A 20,482-nucleotide genomic window follows, 5' to 3' on the forward strand; every position below is an offset into this window, starting at 1 on the left:
ATTTATGATTCTCATTACATCTTGATGACTACCTTGCTATGTAGTTATTATTTCCCACAATTTATGCATGTAAAATGCTGTATTCATTTATTCTATTACTCTAGGTGCAAACTTGTCAATTTGAAAAAATCTCATCCAACATCTCGTTAGTGTTTTGTGTATAGAATCATTTATGTAAATGATGTAATGTAAATATAATTTATATCATGTAATGTAAATTCAAAGTTTTGAATTTTGACATTAGTTCACTACTTTAAAGAGGAACACATTTTAGTTCATACCACAGCAGTCTTGGGTACCATTTGGGTTTTTTATTCTTCTGTTATTGCTAATCCTGAAATTAACTTTATGAAGGTGATTCACTTAGGCATTTAGACTCCTAATATGGCAAGGTGAATATGATTATTTCCTCAATACTTAATGATAAAAACAAGATATGCCTTTTATTTCAAATCAGACAATAAACTCATGTAATCTCTCTCTCTCTCTCTCTCTCTCTCTCTCTCTCTCTCTCTCTCTCTCTCTCACACACACACACACACACACACACACCCTCTTTCCTCCCAATAGACTTGTCTACTTGCATATATCCATAGATGTATTTTGTGAAGTTTAGCATATTCAGTCACCGCAGGAATAAAAATGAACCCACAGGGAGCGGTTACTATTTTTTTTTAATCACTGTTGATCTAAATCCAGTTTCTTATTGAATTGAGACGTTACATTTGCTTTTTCTCCCTTGAATACTTAAATGCAGTTCCAGCAAGAGCCATAGAAATGCAATGAGATCTTGGAAAGAATTAGTGATTGTTCTGACTGGTTGCTGCAGCCAGCTTGTAACAAATTTCAACTTTAATCATTGTGAAATTAAATAGCCAAAGTCACGACAAAGCTTTCTTAACCAGCTAGGGAAAGAAGCTCACAGAACTACTGAAACTCTAAAAGTACTCTCTTACGTTTCAGAGTAAAATGTGAGGAGAGAGGCAATGTGGTACAGTGGAAAGTGCATCGTGCTGTGAGTGTGAATATGAACAGGGCATCACAAGCCCTGTTTGTGATTTCATTTGGTTTCTTTATCTTTAAAAGAGAGAATTGGATTTGCTGATCTTTTTGGATATCTATAACTTCTAAATTTTCAAGATATATATAAAATGGAAGTTCTAATTATGTGTACTTCGAAGTTCATAGATAAAGGTGAAGCTGATGTATGAGTTTCTCCTTCAAATGGTGATACTGAATTTTCTCTGTTCAGACCTAAAAACATCACCCAGCAATGATAATTCTTTAGAACAGTAGTCCCCAAACTTTAGGGTACCAAGGACCAGTTTCATGGAAGACAATTTTTCCACAGACCTTCGGGGGCAGGTATTAAATTCTCATGAGTATGTAACCTACATCTCTCACATGCGCGGTTCACAATAGGGTTAATGCTCCTATGAGAATAATGCCTCTACTGATCTGATATGACAGGAGACAGAGCTCAGCTTCTAACTTCCTGCTGTGTAGCCAGGTTCCTAACAGGCTGATAGCAGTCTCCGGTCTGGGGGATGGGAACCCCTGCTTTAGGAGATGGACAGTATTACTTGCAATTAAGTATTATTTTTACTTCCAGTAGAACCTTTTTCATCTGTGAATTTCAGGGACCATACTTGGCTATCTCAGAGAGTTATTTATCATTACATCATTGGTAAACATTGTCTCACTAAAGGAAATGGGTAAAAAACAATGGGAGAAGCAGATGATAGCCAGATAGAAAGGTACAGAGAGTGTACAGGTTTTCCCTAGAGCGAGAAAAGAAGAGAAAAACCTTGATATTGTTGGAGAGACTCACAGTGTTGTTTTTTGCCTATGATATTTGCCATCATGAGGACTGGAAGCCTTCGTCTTCATGTAGGTCCCAAGTATTTTGCATCAGTGGTAACATGAGTTAACGACTATAGAATCATGTTTCCAGAAATAAGTTTGAACTACTTTTGAGTACAAGGGGATGACCATTTATTTTTCATTATCAGCTGGTGATCCTAATATGTCTTTTAAGTTTATTATTCTGAATGAAAGTCCATGGGCACAATTTTAGTAAGTTATTATTTCCCCTGGTTAATAAATGAGGAGACTGATATTTAGCAATTGTACTGAAATTTTCTCATGTTTGAAAACTTGAAGTCCTTCTGACTTTTCTTCATCTAATTCTAAAGTTTCAAGTTCATCATCAATCCAATCCTGTCTCTAATCTTTTGGACTTGTTGCTTGCACTCAATTCCCAGGGTTTGACTCTGTTCACTGAAGGAATTTTGAATTTATATTTTTTTCTGGCATTTCCAGTTACATATGCCTTGAGTAGGCTACCCCATATCTGGCTTCAGTTCCTTAGTAACATACCTTTGCCACTTGACTCTAGGCTAAAACCCTACCTGGGTACTGCTTTTTTTCCATTTAGGCCTTTCTAAGCCTCTTCTAGAGAAACAGTAATCCCCTCCCCTTGCTGACTTGGCACTCTTCAGTTGGAATGCAGGCGAGGTTCTTATAAAGACCCTTTCATGGACTTGTACAAGATCTGGCAAATATAGGTGATAGAGCCAGGATTCAAGTTCAAATGTGTCTGACTCCCAAACTATTGTTCTTCTTTCTGTCATCATACTTTCTAACTGAAAATCAGCAGTACTGTAAAATCATATCTGCCCAACTAACTGTCGCTTTCCTATTTGTCTGGTCATGTGGTCTCCTACATCCCATTAATATTGTCTTACAGACTCCAGTACATATATAATTTAGCTAGTTGCTTGGAGTAGGCAGGATATCCTTTTGCCACTTACTATGCTGTCTGCAGAGTGTCATATATCCAGACTGTCACAATTTAGTGTGTTAAGAATAGGAAAATGAAAGCTATGTGCTATGTTCTGTACTATACACTTTTCATTTATTAGCTCATGTGACCCCTCACATTGGTACTCTAAGGTAGGTACTATTATATACTTCATCTTACATATAGAGAAACTAAAGCATAGAGAGGTCAAGTGACTTGGTCAGGGTTAAAAAACTAGAAGGAACTGTGGTAGAGATACTAATGCTCATCAGATTCATATGCTTCCCCACATTATTCAGATTGTTTGCCGTTAGGAAGAACAATGAAATTAATTGTGGTCTATGGGTTGTTAATAGAAGCTTGAGGGCTTCAGAACTGGAGCAAGTTCATCCCCTTCTGAGGCATAACTGCTGATCTAAAACAACTGTTAACGGCTGCAGATTTTTCAATGGATTATCTGTCTCCTCCCCAAAATGTAAGCTTAAAGGGGAAAAGATCTGACTACTCAGCATATTTTCATATTTTAGATTAAAATTATATTTTACATTGCAAATACATTTGGCCTATTGTACACTTATATATATATATATATATGTGTGTGTGTGTGTGTATATATATATATATATATACACACACACACACATATATATAGTAAAATTTGCTGTGTTATGGAAAACATTGGCCTTAACAACTTTAGGAAACTGTCTCTTCATGCATTTTGCTAACTTCTTTCCACTAGGTTTAAAATAATCAATGTTTGGGTTGGATGTTATTGATCAAACAGGAAGAAAATGTCTTTTATAGTTAGAAGGCATCTTGGTGCATTTCTAATCTGTATTTGGACATTGCCCTGGCTCTGTCAATTGTTCAGAACCTCTTCATATTACTAAATCATCATCAGAAAGCATTATTCTGAGTGAAACTAAGACATACATTTGTATAATTTCTAGATCTGTGTTTGTCATTTACTCAAATATATGTTGGCTTTATCACAAATTTGTTAAACTATTTTTAGGAAGTATTGAAAGCTGCCTTTCTGGTGTGTAACTCAATTTTATTCTGAAAAAATTTAGTTACACAGTTTTATGATCATTAAAACAACATAATCCAAAGTGTCCATCATTGGTTGACAAAACAATCTTGTTTTATTCCTTGCTGGTGATTTATAAATTTGTTGGTCAGCTAATTGAAGTCTCATAAATAACCTTTTCTGGGAATAGTAGTGAAATGCGAGACTGAGTTCTTTCTCTTGATGAATACTCAATTTAAGGAAATTTGTAGAATTTAATAATGCTTTTGGCTTGTGTTATCTACTGGGATCTTCCTGGAGTTTAAAGGTAACAGTCACTTTAAAGATAGTAATTTGATTTGATTATGGAAACAGAGCTATAGTTTTGTCTTCCATGGTGAAAAAGATTTTGGAGAGTCTTCCTCTCCTGGACTTTTTGAGTATATAAAAATCTTTTTTTGGAACCTCTGTGATTATTTAGGTAATTGAAAAAGTCCAGTTGAAGCACATGTTCTCAAGGTCCAAGTACCAACCTGATATAATAATACGGAATCTTTCTATTTAGTATCTCTCATCCTCTTACTGTGCTACCTGTAGAGTCTTAGGCAAATCTATTCATGAAAGTGTATTACCATGATTAGCTAACTCTACCATAACAATGATTCCTAACTGATTAATCATTTCTGACTCCTCTAAGACATGTTGAAAGGTCAAATGCAGATTTATAACTTCCCTTGTTTTGTTTTTTTTCTGTGATGTGGACCAAGTTAAGTGACCAGATCAATGAAAACTTGAGCTTAGAACTATATTTAGACCTCACTCAGTCCCTAGCTAGTTGTATCAACTTGAGTAAGTCTTTCTGGGTCTCAGATTTCTCATTTGAAACACCAGAGAGTTAGAGATGATTTGCAGGTTCACTCTCAGCTCTAAAATGCTGTAATTCTCAGAAACACTAGTAGATAACCATGCATTATAGTTTAACTGTCTCTGTACACAGATGTGAAGACTTTAGTTATATTCAGTTTTAAAACTGCACTTGGTAATTGGAAATTGCTTATTAGTCAATACTTAAAAATTTTCTCTTTCAAATTCTTTTATGTGTGTTGTTTTGCTTTTTATTTAAACTTTGTTTTTCCTAGAGAGATGTTGTCTTTATCTTAAAATCATCTCACCAGTGATGTCTTTATAAACCTAGATTTATGGCAGAAAATGCACAGATATTTAAAAAAGGAAGTAATGATAGAAAAAGGAAAAAGTTTAATGTAGCTGTGGTTGAAACAGGTGCTATTAATAGTTTTGATCCTATTGGGCCTACTCTCAGAGTTCATAGCTCAGTATATCTGTTAAACCACATCCTCTCAGAGTTCGATACAGGAAATAGAACAAAAAGAAAGGAAAAGATGAATAAGGGGCAGATAGTTGTGTAAAAATAGCAGACATAGGTTGGAAATAAACATAAAAGGAGCTGAAAGGCGATTTCTGGCCTCTGGTGAGAAGCTGGCCCTTGGCTTATACCTCCTGCCACTGCCCAGATATTACACTAAAGAATGGCATTACATTGTCACTGCCTAAGGACACAAGCAGGTCTTGCATTTTAATGTGATGAGGAACAATTCATATGGGATGTGTCTGTTTTCTTTTTCACTAGACATTGAAAAAATAATAAAAACTTGATACTTTATATAAAAACTTTTGTAGCCTTTCAACATCTATCCCAGATAGATGTGCTACCACGTACAGTTTACAAATTAATATCGTGATTCCTCCCCCATTTCCCCAACAATCTTGCATGTTCTTCACATGTACCCCAAAACCTAAAATACAATAAAAAAAATATCATGATTGACTCTGGAGAAGGTGGGCTTTCAAATGACTTGTAATTCCCTCTAGGGCAATAGGGCTGTATTTTCTGGCCAAAAAATTATCCACCAGTCTTTCAATCAATATAACTATTCTATTAAAATCTTGGATCAAATTTTGATTTACTATTTATATTATTATTGTGATTTTCTTTCCACTTTTTATTTTAGGTTAAGGGGGTACATTTGCAGGTTTTACATGGCTAAATTGTATGCCATGGGGGTTTGGCATGCAGGTTATTTAGTCACCCAGGTGATGAGTGTAATACATGATACATAGTTTTTCAGTGTATACCCTCTTTTTACCCTCCATCCTCAAGTGGTCCCTGGTGTTTATTATTTTCATCTTTGTGCCCATGTGTAATCAATATTTAGCTTCCACTGATAAGTGAGAACATGTGGTATTTGGTTTTCTGTTCCTGCATTAAATAGCTTAGTAAAGGGCCTCAAGCTGCACCCATGTTGCTGCAAACAACATGTTTTTATTTTATTTTAAAAATTGTTATACTTTTAGTTCTGTGGTACATGTGCAGAACGTGCAGATTTGTTACATAGGTATACACAGGCTATGGTGGTTTGTTACATCCATCACCCTGTCATCTATATTAGTTATTTCTCCTAATGCTATCCCTCCCCTATCCCCTCACCCTCTAACAGGCCCTGGTGTATGATGTTCCTCTCCCTGTGTCCATGGATTCCCATTGATCAACTCCTACTTATGAGTGAGAACATGCAGTGTTTGGTTTTCTGTTCTTGTGTTAGTTTGCTGATAATGATGGTTTCCAGCTTCATGTCCCTTCAAAGGACATGCACTCATCCTTTTTTTATGGCTGCATAGTATTCCATGTTATATGTGCCACATTTTCTTTATCCAGTCTATCACTGATGGGAATTTGGGTTGGTTCCAAGTATTTGCTATTGTGAACAGTGCCACAATAAATGTGTGCATGTGTCTTCATGACAGAATGATTTATATTCCTTTGGGTATATATATATATATATATATATATATATATATATATATATATATTTAGTGGGATTGCTGGGTCAAATGGTATTTGCAGTTCTAGATCCTTGAGGAATTGCTACACTGTCTTCCACAATGGTTGAACGAATTTACACTCCCACCAACATTGTAAAAGTGTTCCTATTTCTCCACATCCTCTCCAGCATTTGTTGTCTCCTGACTTTTTAATGATCACCATTCTAACTGGCGTGACATGGTATGAACTGAAAAAGACAGAGACATGAAAAACCTTTAGAAAATAATAAATCCAGGAGCTGATTTTTTGAAAAGATCGACAATAGATAGACCAGTAGCCAGATTAATAAAGAAGAAAAGAGAGAAGAATCAAATAGATGCAATAGGTGATTTTATTCTTTTTGTATAGCTGTGTACTCTTCAATGGTGTATATGTGCCACATTTTCTTTATTCAGTTCACTATTGTTTGGTACCTTGGTTGATTTCATGTCTTTGCTATTGTGAATAGTGTTGCAATGAACACATGCATGCATGTGTCTTTATAGTAGAATGATTTATATTATTTTGAGTATATACCCAGTAATGGAATTACTGTGTCAAAAAGTTCTATTTTAAGTTCTTTGAGGAATTGCCACACTACTTTCCACAGTGACTTAGTTAATTTTCATTCCCACCAGCAGTATATAAGCGTACCCTTTTCTCTGCAACCTTGCCAACATCGTTATTTTTTGACTTTTTAATAATAGTCATTCTGACTGTGTGAGATGATATCTCATTGTGGTGTTGATTTGCATTTTTCTAATGATTAGTGATGTTGAATATTTTTTCATATACTTGTTGGCCATATTTTGAAAAGTGTCTGTTGTTTATGTCCTTTGGCCATTTTTTAGTGGAGTTTTTTTTTTTTTTTTTTTTTTTTTTTTTTTTTTTTTTTTTTTTGCTTGTTGATTTAGATTCCATATATTAATGGATTCTGCATATTGGATATTTGTCAGATGCATAGATTGTGAATATTTTCTCCCTTTCTGTAGGCTGTCTGTTTACTCTATTGATAGTTTTCTTTGCTGTGCAGAAGTTCTTTAGTTTGATTAGGACCCATTTGTCAGTTTTTGTTTTTGTTGCCATTGCTTTTGGAATCTTCATCATGAAATATTTGCCAGGGCCTACGTGCAGAATGATATTCCTAGGTTTTATTCTAGGATTTTTATAGTTTTGGGTTATGGTGAAAGGAAGGGATCCATTTTCAATATTCTGCATATAGCTAGACAGGTAACCCTGTACTATTTATTGAATAGGGAGTCATTTCCCCATTGCTTGTTTTTGTTGACTTTGTTGAAGATCAGATGGTTGTAGGCATGCTACTTTATTTCTGCGTTCTCTAACATGTGCCATTGGTTTATGTGTCTATTTTTCTACTCGTATCATGCTGTTTTATTATTGTATCCCTGTAGTATAGGTTGAAGTTAGGTAGTGTGATTCCACCAGCTTTGTTTCTTTTGCTTAGGATTTCTTTGGCTGTTTGGGCTCTTTTGGCTCTTTTTTAGTTCCATATGAATTTCTGATTATTTTTCCAAATTCTGTGAAAAATGTCATCAATAGTTTGATAGGAATAACATTGAATCTGTAAATTGTATTGGGCAGTATGACCGTTTTAACAATGTGCTTTTTCAAGGTAGTGGCAACAGAATATGAACTTGTGTATGTGCATTAGCAGTAGTAGGGCAGCAGGGTCTGTGTGCATGCTGGCAAGGGCAGGGTGGTGACAGCAAGGTCTGGACATGTTCCAGTTGCTGCAAGGTGATGGAGTTTGTACATATGTGTGTGCCTTCTCCGGTTGTGATGGGGTGTCAAGGTCCACTTGTGTGCATGCACTGGCAAAGCAGTTGAGGGAGGCTGTGGTGTCTGTGTACTGGTAGGCGCCCATCTGCAGAAGCTTTCTGATCATTAGGTGGGGTTTGCCAGTGAAGGAGCTATGGAGGTGGCCACTGGAAAGCATGCTCATTGGGCATCTTAGGCTGGGCTACAAGCAGGTGCTGCAAGGCAGGAACCCTGGGAGAGGCTGACAGATGGGGAACACTTATATCAGATTGGTCCTGTCCCACAGTCAAGATAGCCCTGTTTTGTTCATGTCTGACAGTCAACAAAGTCCAAAGCCACCTAGAGGAATGTGGTAAGTCTTAGGGGATGAGTGTCCCTGGCTGTGCTTCACTGCAGCTGTTTCTATGCCAAACTCTCTGGGCTCTGCACAGGCTGGCATCCTGTCCCTGCCAACTCTTCAAGAAGCCCTCCCTGCCAGCTCAGATGCCTGTGGGGTTCATGGGGTCTCCTGCATCTAGAATTCCTGAGGTCCACGGCAAGAATGGGCCACTCCTTGCCTGTTTAACTCATCCCTTCCACTGGAGATGCCAAGGGCCAGGAATGAGTCCTGGCACTCGACAACCCTGTGCAGGGTTCCCAGCATCTTCTCCCTTCATCCCAGGGTCTGTGTCATTCCTTCCTTCTGAAGGTTCACTTAGTGTGTGCCAGTCTTCTTGATGTCCTTTTCTCTTGGTGAGTGAAGCCCTTCCTGGCTGCATCTCGTCAGCCATCTTGGCTCTTGATCTATGAAATTTTATCTCAGGTCCATCTCACAGTGGCTCCATTGTGTTCCTGAACCCATCCTGTGTCTTATAAAGCTCATGACTGTTTGAACATCCCAGTCTCTCCTATGCTACAACAATAATTTTCCAAGGTGTTTGTTATTGAAACAATTCAGAAGAATAATGTGATTTATCAGACATAGAAAAAATTGCCCTTTTAAAATTCTTATCTAGATATGACCTTAAAAACTGAGTAGGTAATTAATTTCTTTATCAAATATGTATTGATTGTCAATTGTGTGCCAGTGACTATGTTAATTTAATCCACTTCAAACTTTCTGCTGCCTGAAACAGAAAAATACATTTAAAGCTCAATGAGCTCATTTTTTAGTCTTCTCAAAAGAGTTTTCTTTTCTCCAGTTCACTCTAGGATACATATTGGGTCTTTTTTATCTACTAATAGCCATGGCAATAGGCCAAAGAAGAATGCTGTCCATGCAAAGGACATGAACTCATCCTTTTTATAGCTGCCTGGATGAAGCTGGAAACCATCATTCTCATCAAACTGACACAGAAACAGAAAACCAAGCACTGCATATTCTCACTCGTAAGTGGGTATTGAACAATGAGAACACATGTACACAGGATAGGGAACATCACACACTGGGGCCTGTTGGGGGATGGGGGAGCTAGGGGAGGGATAGCAGGGAGTAGGGGATTGAGGAGGGCTGACATTAGGAGAAATACGTAATGTAGGTGATGGGGGAATGGATGCAGCAAACCACAATGGCATGTGTATACCTATGTAACAATCCTGCATGATCTGCACATGTACCCCAGAACTTAAACTATACAAAAAAAAGAAGTATGCTGTCCATAGAAAGAGTTTAAATATATACCTTTGGCTGGGATTGCATCTGTTCCTTACCTCATCAGGACCCAGTGAACCTGAAATCTTGCTACATATGTCCAAGGGATGTATGTCACATGTCATTTTCCATAGGAATATATTATATCCAGAAATATTTTTATAAGTATTAATATGTACAACTTTATCCTAAAAAATTGTCATATCACATGCTGGCCTTCACAGATTCAATTCAAATGGGCAACCCAGCTCCCCTAGCAGAGACCAAAGGACTAACATTTTAGGAAGACAGGAAATATTTGAGGGCTAGTAAGAAGGAAAAAGCAGTTTGGAAACTTAGAAACAGAATTAGACACCATAAGTTTAGTCGACTTAAATTGGGTGAGCAGTGTGAAAAATCTAAATGCCAGCGTCAAATTAGGAAGTATAGGTTTCTGATTTCATAAAGAAGATGTGCAGGAGCAAAACCAAATGAGGTAAGCTGTAGCCCTATTGGTGAATTCATAGTTGGAAGCTGGGTGAGACCAACAAAGAAACTTGATTAGGATAGATTTGTGACTAGATTTGGCAACAGGTTACACCCAATATAGGGAGCCAGAAACAAGGTCACAAAACCAATCAGGTCCTGACATTCACTTAGATCATTGGCATTTTCAGATAATATGTTTGGGTTATTGATAATGATCTTTTAGTTTGATTATTGTATTTGGCTTTACAAAGCACTTTCCCATTGATTTCTTCATTTGTAATTTGTGAAAATAATATAATAGGCAGATTAATGATCATTTATTCTGATATACAGGTAAAGAAACAAATGAAGAGAGTTTTTTTTTTACCTTGATTGTAAAATGAACTTATTTTCTCCATTAAATCAACAGCATTCATTGGATATCTTCAGTTTCAAATAATTTTATCTACAATGTCTAGATAATTAGCAAGTGATAGCAATCCTACTTCCTCTAAAAATACCTGATATTTGAAAGGCTAAACATGGAAAGCAATACTATATGACAAATGTGGCAGCAAATATAAATCACTCCAAAATTTGGTCTCCCCTTTTCAATCATAGTATAAACAACAACTTTTATACAGTTTGTATTTTCAGATAGATGTTTCTACATCAATAGCTTCCAATCAGTGAGATTCAAGCAAAATATGTTTGGTTGAAAATTTTTGTAACATTATCTTAAAAGATAATTACAAATTGCCTTACCCCCCTTATTATTATTCTTATTCTTTTTCTTTTTTTTATTGCATTTTAGGTTTTGGGGTACATGTGAAGAACAAGCAAGATTGTTGCATAGGTACACACGTGGCAGTGTGATTTGCTGCCTTCCTCCCCCTCACCTATATCTGGCATTTCTCCCCATACCACCCCCCACTATCCCTCCCCTATTTCCCCCCAACAGACCCCAGTGTGTAGTGCTTCCCTCCCTGTGTCCATGTGTTCTCATAGTTTAACACCTGCCTATGAGTGAGAACTGCGGTGTTTGATTTTCTGCTCCTGTGTCAGTTTGCTGAGAATGATGGCTTCCAGGTTCATCCATGTCCCTACAAAGGACACGAACTCATCATTTTTGATGGCTGTGTAATATTACATGGTGTATATGTGCCACATTTCCCCTGTCCAGTCTATCATCGATGGGCATTTGGGTTGGTTCCAGGTCTTTGCTATTGTAAACAGTGCTATAATGAACATTCATGTGCATGTGTCCTTATAGTAGAACGATTTATAATCCTTTGGATATATACCCAGTAATGGGATTGCTGGGTCAAATGGAATTTCTATTTCTAGATCCTTGAGGAATTGCCACACTGTCTTCCACAAGGGTTGAACTAATTTAACTTACTTGATCTAGATTATAGCACTATGAACTGATGTATTGCCCATTTATTGCATACCAGGTACTTGGTATACCTTCACTTCCCTGATTCACATAATAGTCCTATGAGGTAGATAAGTATTATCTCTATTCTATAGGTAAGAAAATGCGAGTTGAAGGAGTTCGTATGAGTTACCCAAAGTCACATGGTATCAGAGTTGGTTGTTGAACTCAGTTGTTCTGGCTCTACAACTTGTGCTCTTAACCTGTTGGCTGTTTAACTTCCTGTTTTCATTACTAACACTTTTGCTTTAATACCCTGCTTCCAAGATAATTTTGTGTTTCACTTTATTAAAATTCCTTGAATTATGAAGCCCTTCAATTTCACTGATACCTGAGCTGCTACTGGCCAGGTTAGTGGCATCAATTCACAGATTATTTTTCCTTCATAGTGTCCAGGCACAGAAGCAGGTGTTCCAAAATCATATTCCCTATAAAGTTGTATTTTACCTCTGGGATGTTTTTCAGAAGATGTATATGGGATCAAGATTTTCTTAGGGTGGTGGGACCAATATGGCCAACTAGAAGCAACTATGTTTGGAGGTTCCCATTGTAAAAAACCATAAGCATGTGATTCCTTCACTGTCAGCCAAGGTATCCAGGTTCTTTCATCAAAATTGACAAAAAGGCTGGCATGATCCACCAAGAGAAGGAAGAGCAGTGTGGTACAGTAGCCCACCTGAGAGACACACAGGGAAGGGGAACTCCCTTCCCACAGCCAAGGAAGGCAGTGACTGAGCATGCTACTCAGCCAGGGAAAATGTGCTTTTTCCACAGAACTGTGCAACCCATGGATTGGAAGATCCCATTCTTAAAACCATGTCACTGGGACCTAGCATCCCAACCCTGGAACAGGTTCTTACAGTCTCTCAGCTGGAATCTGCTTAAGCCTACCAAACTCTCGGGGGGAGGGGTGACCAGTATGGGCTGCTGCTGCCTGCTGTCTAAACCCTTTGAGCTCCTTTAGGGAGGAGCAGCAGGCAGCACTGGGACTCAGAATTGCCTACCATGCTAAGCTCCCTGGGTGGGGGAAAAGGTAGCATTCATCTCTGTAGCCCCAGGCTGTGTTTTTCCCTGCTGGAGCCAGGGAGGCTGGATGGCTTGGTCACAAGACCTGTCCCCATAGCCCAACACACCAGCTATGGCAGTCAGCAGCCAGAGTGCCTTTTCAGGTCTAACCCTGACCCATCTTTTCTCAGTGGGCAGGGCTTCCCTGCAGGATCTCCAATAACTCCAGCCAAAAGCTCAGGGACATAATTTGGATCTCCCTGCACCTGAGCCCCTAGAGGGAGGAGTGGCCACAGTCTTTGCAGACCAGCAGACTTAGCCTCTCCTCCTGGTAGTTCTGAGGAATCCAGGCAGCCCAGATGAGTGGGTTTTCCCCCAGTGAAACACACTCTATCCACCAAGGGAAAAAGTTATTTGTTAAATGGGTCCTGCCCCCCATGCCACCCAAGTGGGTGAGACCCTCCAACAGGGGTTATCAGATACCCTATATAGAAGTGATCCTATTGGCATCAGTGCATTGTGATGGGAGTGGGTAAAGCAAAAGTTTGCAGTAGGAGGTTTTGAAAGCTGTTGATAGACTCTTCAACATGAGATCTGTTTATTAAGAGGCTATTGAGTGGATTCATGCTTTCCTAAGTAAACAAAGAGGCTTATCTTATTCACCTGAGTAAGTCCTTTTACTTAGGACCTAACTGTCTGTACAGGAGGTAATTTTCTGTTGGCTCTTTGATTTATATGGATCAGGAAGCCATACTTTAAATTATACAAATAATAAAACCTGAGCAAAGCTGGTGTAGTGATATTTTGTTGAAGGATACCCAAAAATGTGGAAGCAATTTTGGAACTGGGTAATAAGCAGAGGTTGGAACAGTTTGGAGGGCTCAGAGGAAGATTGGAAAATGTGAGAAAATTTTGAACTTCCTAGAGACTTGAAGGGCTCAGAAGACAGAAAGATGTGGGAAAGTTTGGAACTTCCTAGAGACTTGTTGAATAGCTTTGAACAAAATGCTCATAGTGATATGGATAATAAAGTTCAGGTTGAGGTGGTCTCAGACGGAAATAAGAAACTTTTTGGGAACTGGAACACAGGTTACTCTTGCTATGCAAACACACTGGTTGCATTGTGCCCCTGTTCTAGAGCTCTGTGGAACTTTGAACTTGAGAGAAATGAGTTAGGGTATCTGGCAGAAGTAAGTTCTAAGGAGCAAAGCATTGGAGAGGTGACACAGGTGTTGTTAAAAAGCATTCAGTTTAATGTATTTGGAAAGATATGGTTTGGAATTCAAACTTATGTTTAAAAGGAAAGCAGAGCTTTTATTTTCAGAAAATTTGCAGCCTGATGATGCAATAGAAAAGAAAAACCCATGTTCTGAGGAGAAATTCAAGCTGGCTGCAGAAATTTGCATAAGCAATGAGGAGCCAAATGTTAATTGCCAAGACAATGGGGAAAATCTCTCCAGGGCATGTCAGAGGTCTTCACGGAAGCCCCTCCTATCACAGGCCTTGAGGCCAAGGAGGAAGGAATGGTTTCGTGGGCCAGGTCCAGGGCCTTGCTGCTTTGTGTAGTCTCAAGACTTGGTGTCCTGTGTCCCAGCCATGGCTAAAAGGGGCCAAGGTACAGTTTAGGCTGATTTTTCAGAGGATGCAAACCCCAAAACTTAGCAATTTCCACATGGTGTTGGGCCTGCAGATGCACAGAAGTCAAGAATTGAGATTTGGGAACCTCCAACTAGATTTCATAGGATGTATGTAAATGCCTGGATATGCAGGCTGAAGTTTGCTGCAGGGGTGGAGCCCTCATGGAGAACCTCTATTAGGGCAATGAAGAAGGGAAATGTGGGGTCAGAGACCCCACACAGAGTCCCCACTGGGGCGCTGCCTAGTGGAGCTATAATAAGTGAACCACCATTCTCCAGACCCCAGAATGGTAGATCCACTGACAGTTTGCACTGTGCCAACTGGAAAACCACAGACAGCCAGTGGCAGCCTGTTGAAAGAAGCCAGGAGAGGAGCTGTACCCTGAAAATCCATAGGTGCAGAGCTACCTGAGGTTATGGGAGCCTACTTCTTTCATCAGTGGGACCTGGATGTGAGACATGGAGTAAAAGGAGATCATATTGGAGCTTTAAGATTTGACTGCCTCACTGGATTTCAGATTTGTGTAGGATCTGTAGCCCCTTAGTTTTAGCCAATTTTTCCTTTTTGGAACAGGAGCATTTACCCAATGCTTGTATCCCCATTGTTCTTTGAAATAACTAACTTGCTTTTGACTTTACAGGCTCCTTGGTTAAAGGGACTTATCTTGTTTCAGGTGAAACTTTGGACTTGGACTTTTGGGTTAATGCTGAAATGAGTTAAGAGTTTGGAGAACTGTTGGGATAGCATAATTATGTTTCAAAATGTGAGAAAGATGCATTTGGAGAGAGGAACCAAAAGCAAATTATATGGTCTGGCTCTGTGTCCCTACCCAAATCTCATCTTGAATTGTAATTTGATTTTTAATCCCTGTGTGTTGGGGGAGGGACCTCATGGGAGGTAATTAGATCACAGGGGGATTCCCCATGCTGTTCTCATGATGGTGAGTCAGTTCTCACAGGATCTGACAGTTTTATACAGGGCTTCCCTTTTGGCTTGGCAGTCATTCCCTCTCCTACTGCCCTGTGAATAGGTGCCTTCTGCCATGATTATAAGTTTCTTGAGGTCTCCTCAGTCATGCAGAACTGTGAGTCAATTAAACCTCTTTCCTTTATAAATTACCCAGTCTCAGGCAGTTCTTTATAGCAGCATGAAAACAGACTAATATACTTTTTAATGTACAGTTTTATGAGTTTTGATAAACATAGATTCAGGTAACTACCATAATCAAGATACATACTTCTCATGTTTTTTGTAATCAATCCTCCCCTAAGTCCAGCATCTAGCAAGTATTGATCTGTTTTCTGGACCTGTTTGTTGTACCTTTTCCACAGTGGCATGTAAGTGTAATCATACAGTATGTACCTTTTTAAGTTTGATTTCTTTCATTCAGCGTAATGCATTTGACATCTATCTATGTTTCTGCATCTATTAGTAGTTTGTCCACTTTCATTGCTGAGTAGGATTTCCCTGTATGGATGTTAACACAGATTGTTGATCTGTACAGCAGGTGATGGATATTTGGGTGGTTTCCAGTTCTGAGTGATTATGAATAAAGCCGATATAAACATGCATGCATAAACTTTTATGTGGATATAAGTTTTCATTTCTTTAAGTTAAATACTTAGGAATGGAATCTCTGAGTTATATGATAAGTATATGTGCAATTAATAAGAAACATCTAAATCATTTTTCAAACTGGCTGTACCAATTTTTATTTCCAACAAAAATGTGTGAGGTTGCTCTACATCCTCATCAGCTCTTGATATTTTCAGTGTTTGAAATTTTACTGATTCTAATGTTGTACAGTAGATGTCATTGTGATTTTAATCTGCATTTTCTTAATATTTAATTAAGCTTTTCACATGCTTATTTGGCATCTTTCGCAAAATATGACATAGTGTTCAAATCTTTATCTCACTTTAAAAAAAATGGGTTGATGGTTTTCTTTTTATAGAGTTGTTAGAGTTCTTCATATGTTCTCCATGCCAGTACTTTATCAGATAGGTGGTTTGTAAATATTTTCTCCAGTCTGTAGCTTGCCTTTTTATTTTCTTAACATCTTTGGAGGAGAACCCTTTAATTCTGATTAAGTCCAGTTTTTTTTTTTCTTTTATCGTTTATGCTTTTTGGGTCCTATTAGAAATCCTCATCTAACACAAAGTTGCAGAGTTTCTCCTTTTTTATTTTGTTTTTAGACAAAGTTTTGACCTGTTGCCCAGGCTGGAGTACAGTGGCATGATCTCGGCTCACTGCAACCTCTGCCTCCTGGGTTCAAGTGATTCTCCTGCCTTAGCCTCATGAGTAGTTGGGACTATAGGCATGTGCCACCACACCTGGCTAAGTTTTGTATTTTAATAGAGATGGGTTTTCACCGTGTTGGCCAGGATGTTCTTGATCTCCTCACCTTGGAACCCACCTGCATCAGCCTCCCAAAGTGCTGGGATTAGAGGCATGAGCCACCACACCTGGCATATCCTATGTTTTCTAATAAATGTTTTATAATTTTATAAGCATGTAGTAGGGTTCTCTAGACAGACAGAACTAATAGGGGACATATATATATATATATATATATATATATATATATATATATATATATGAGTTTGTTAAGGAGTATTAACTCACACAGTCATAAGTTCCCACAATAGGTCATCTACAAGCTGAGGAGCAAGGAAGCCAGTCTGAGTCCCAAAGCTGAAGAACTTGGAGTCCAATATTCTAGAGCAGGAAGTATTCAGCATGAGAGAAAGATGTAGGCTGAGAGGCTAAGCCAGTCAAACCTTTTCATGTTCTGCCTGTTTTTTATTCTGGCAAAGCTGGCAGCTGATTAGATTTTGCCCATCCAGATTAAGTGTGGGTCTGCCTTCCCCAGTCCACTGACTCAAATTTAATCTCCTTTGGCAACACTCTCACAGACACAATCAGGAAGATTACTTTGTATCCTTCAAATTGATCAAGTTGACATTTAGTATTAACCATCACAAGTTCACCACTTCTCAACTTGAACCCATAAACATCTCTTGAGAACATATATAATCTTCAAATAAAGACAATAATAAGGTCATAATTATGCCTAACATAACTATCATTTGTGCAACCATAAAGGCACCAATCCCCAACCCAAATGCTATTACATAAAGTTAAAAATACTTAAATGCTAGTGTGGACAATGTAAAGGAGAAAGGAAATAAAATGAAGATATTTTCTTAGTACAAGTATATAAATGTATAAACATGTTTTCAACAAAAGAAGGAGGAAATACTCATGACAATTACACACTTCATTTCTGCAGCTGGTCACATGGTCATAGCTGGCATTGATGACTACTGTCTTCTACTACCCATTCTGTATTCCCTTTGCCTTCAGCAAGCACCTCAGCAGGTCGTGAGGTTTTTCCTGATAGAATGACCCAAACTTTCATTCCTGAAGGGTCTGGGCCAATTGTAGTCCTGCCTGGATTGGGGTGTTTTAGTTTCCCATTGACCTTAATCACAGGGCATGGTAATATTAACAGACACCCTAATGGAGCTCCTGTATTCCATGCATATTCTTCCTCACCTCCATTGTGAAGTCATAGACTGATTTTATCTTGATAGTCTGGGTCAATCACTGCAGCTAACACTGTAATTCTCTTCTGAGCCTTAAATGTAGGAGGAATCCAAAGTGTCCAGGTGGCAATCTTAACTTCCAGTTTAATGGAATTGTTGTGTCTCCTGGTGGCAGCAGTCCTCCCTCTGGAGCTAAGATCTCTAGGCCAGCAGAACATAATGTTGTGGGAACAAGAAGCAAAATTTTGCTAGTGGGTCACTAGGCATGATGGTGAGTGGTGCCACTTCCACTGTGTAACATATAGATCTATGATCCATTTTAAGTAAAATTTTATATGATATAATGGTTGAAGGCACTGATCAGAGTTCTTTTTTTTTTTTTTGGCATATGAATGTTCAGTTGTCTTCAACACTTCATTGAAGAGGCTTTTCTTTATCCATTGAATTACTTGGACACCTTTGTGGAAAATCAACTAATCATATATGTATTGGTCTGTTTCTAGACTCCAGTCTGTTCCATTGGTCTATGTGTCTTCTTTCACCAATATATCACAATGTAGTAATTACTACAGTTTTATAGTAAGTCATCAGATCAAGTGTTGTAAGGCCTCCAACTTTGTTCTTTTTCAAAATTGTTTTGGCTATTCTAGGTAATTTGCTTTTCATGTTAATTTTAGAATTAACTTGTTTATCTCTATTTTTTAAAAAAAGTTTTCTCGCATTTAGAATTTTTTAAATTTTTATGAGTATACAGTAGTGGTATTTATGGGGTATATGAGATATTTGGAAACAGGCATACAATGTGTAATAATCACATCAGAGTAAATGGTATATCCATCAATTTAGAATTTGATCCTTTGTGTTTAAAATATTCCAGTTATACACTTTTAGTTATTTTTAAATGTACAATTATTATCGACTGTAGTCACCCTGTTATGCTATCAAATACTACTTTTTATTCATTCCTCTGTTTTTTAGTACTGATTGACTATCCCCACTTCCCCCCTACCCACTCCTCACTACCCTTCCCAGTCCTGGTAACCACCCTTCTATTCTTTATCTCCATGATTTTTATTGTTTTAATTTTTAGCTCCCACAAGTAAGTGAGAATATGTGATATTTGTCTTTCTATGCCCAGCTTATTTCACTTAACATAATGACCTCCAGTTGCATTTATGTTGTTATGGATGAATAGTCCTCCACTGTGTATAAGTACCAGATTTTATTTATCCATTCATCTTTTGATGGATGCTTAGGTTTCTTCCAAATCTTAGCTATTATAAACAGTTCTGCAAAAAACATAGGAGTACAGATATATTAACGTCTTGGATGTACTGCTAAACTTTTTTTTTTTATTGCATTTTAGGTTTTGGGGTACATGTGATGAACATGCAAGATTATTGCATAGGTACACACTTGGCAGTGTGGTTTGCTGCCTTCCGTCCCCTCGCCTGTATCTGTCATTTCTCCCCATGCTATCTCTTCCCACCTCCCCACCCGCCCCTCCCCCACTTCCCCCAACGGACCCCAGTGTGTAGTGCTCCCCTCCCTGTGTCCATGTGTTCTCATTGTTCAACACCCGCCTATGAGTGAGAATATACGGTGTTTGATTTTCTGCTCTTGTGTCAGTTTGCTGAGAATGATGGTTTCCAGGTTCATCCATGTCCCTACAAAGGACGTGGACTCATCGTTTCTGATGGCTGTGTAATATTCCATGGTGTATATGTACCACATTTTCCCTATCCACTCTATCATTGTTGGGCATTTGGGTTGGTTCCAGGTCTTTGCTATTGTAAACAGTGTTGCAATGAACATTCGTGTGCACGTGTCCTTGTAGTAGAATGATTTATAATCCTTTGGATATATACCCAGTAATGGGATTGCTGGGTCAAATGGGATTTCTATTTTTAGGTCCTTGAGGAATCGCCACACTGTCTTCCACAATGGTTGAATTAATTTACATTCCCACCAACAGTGTAAAAGTGTTCCTATTTCTCCACATCCTCTCCAGCATCTGTTGTTTCCCGATTTTTTAATGATAGCCATTCTTACTGGTGTGAGATGGTATCTCAATGTGGTTTTGATTTGCATTTCTCTGATGACCAGTGATGATGAGCATTTTTTTCATATGTTTGTTGGCCTCCTGTATGTCTTCTTTTGTAAAGTATCTGTTCATATCCTTTGCCCATTTTTGAATGGGCTTGTTTGTTTTTTTCTTGTAGATCTGCTTTAGTTCTTTGTAAATTCTGGATATCAGCCCCTTGTCAGATGGGTAGGCTGCAAAAATTTTTTCCCATTCTGTTG

Source organism: Saimiri boliviensis, chromosome X (assembly GCF_048565385.1).
Source record: "Saimiri boliviensis isolate mSaiBol1 chromosome X, mSaiBol1.pri, whole genome shotgun sequence".
In the NCBI taxonomy this organism is placed as follows: Eukaryota; Metazoa; Chordata; class Mammalia; order Primates; family Cebidae; genus Saimiri; species Saimiri boliviensis.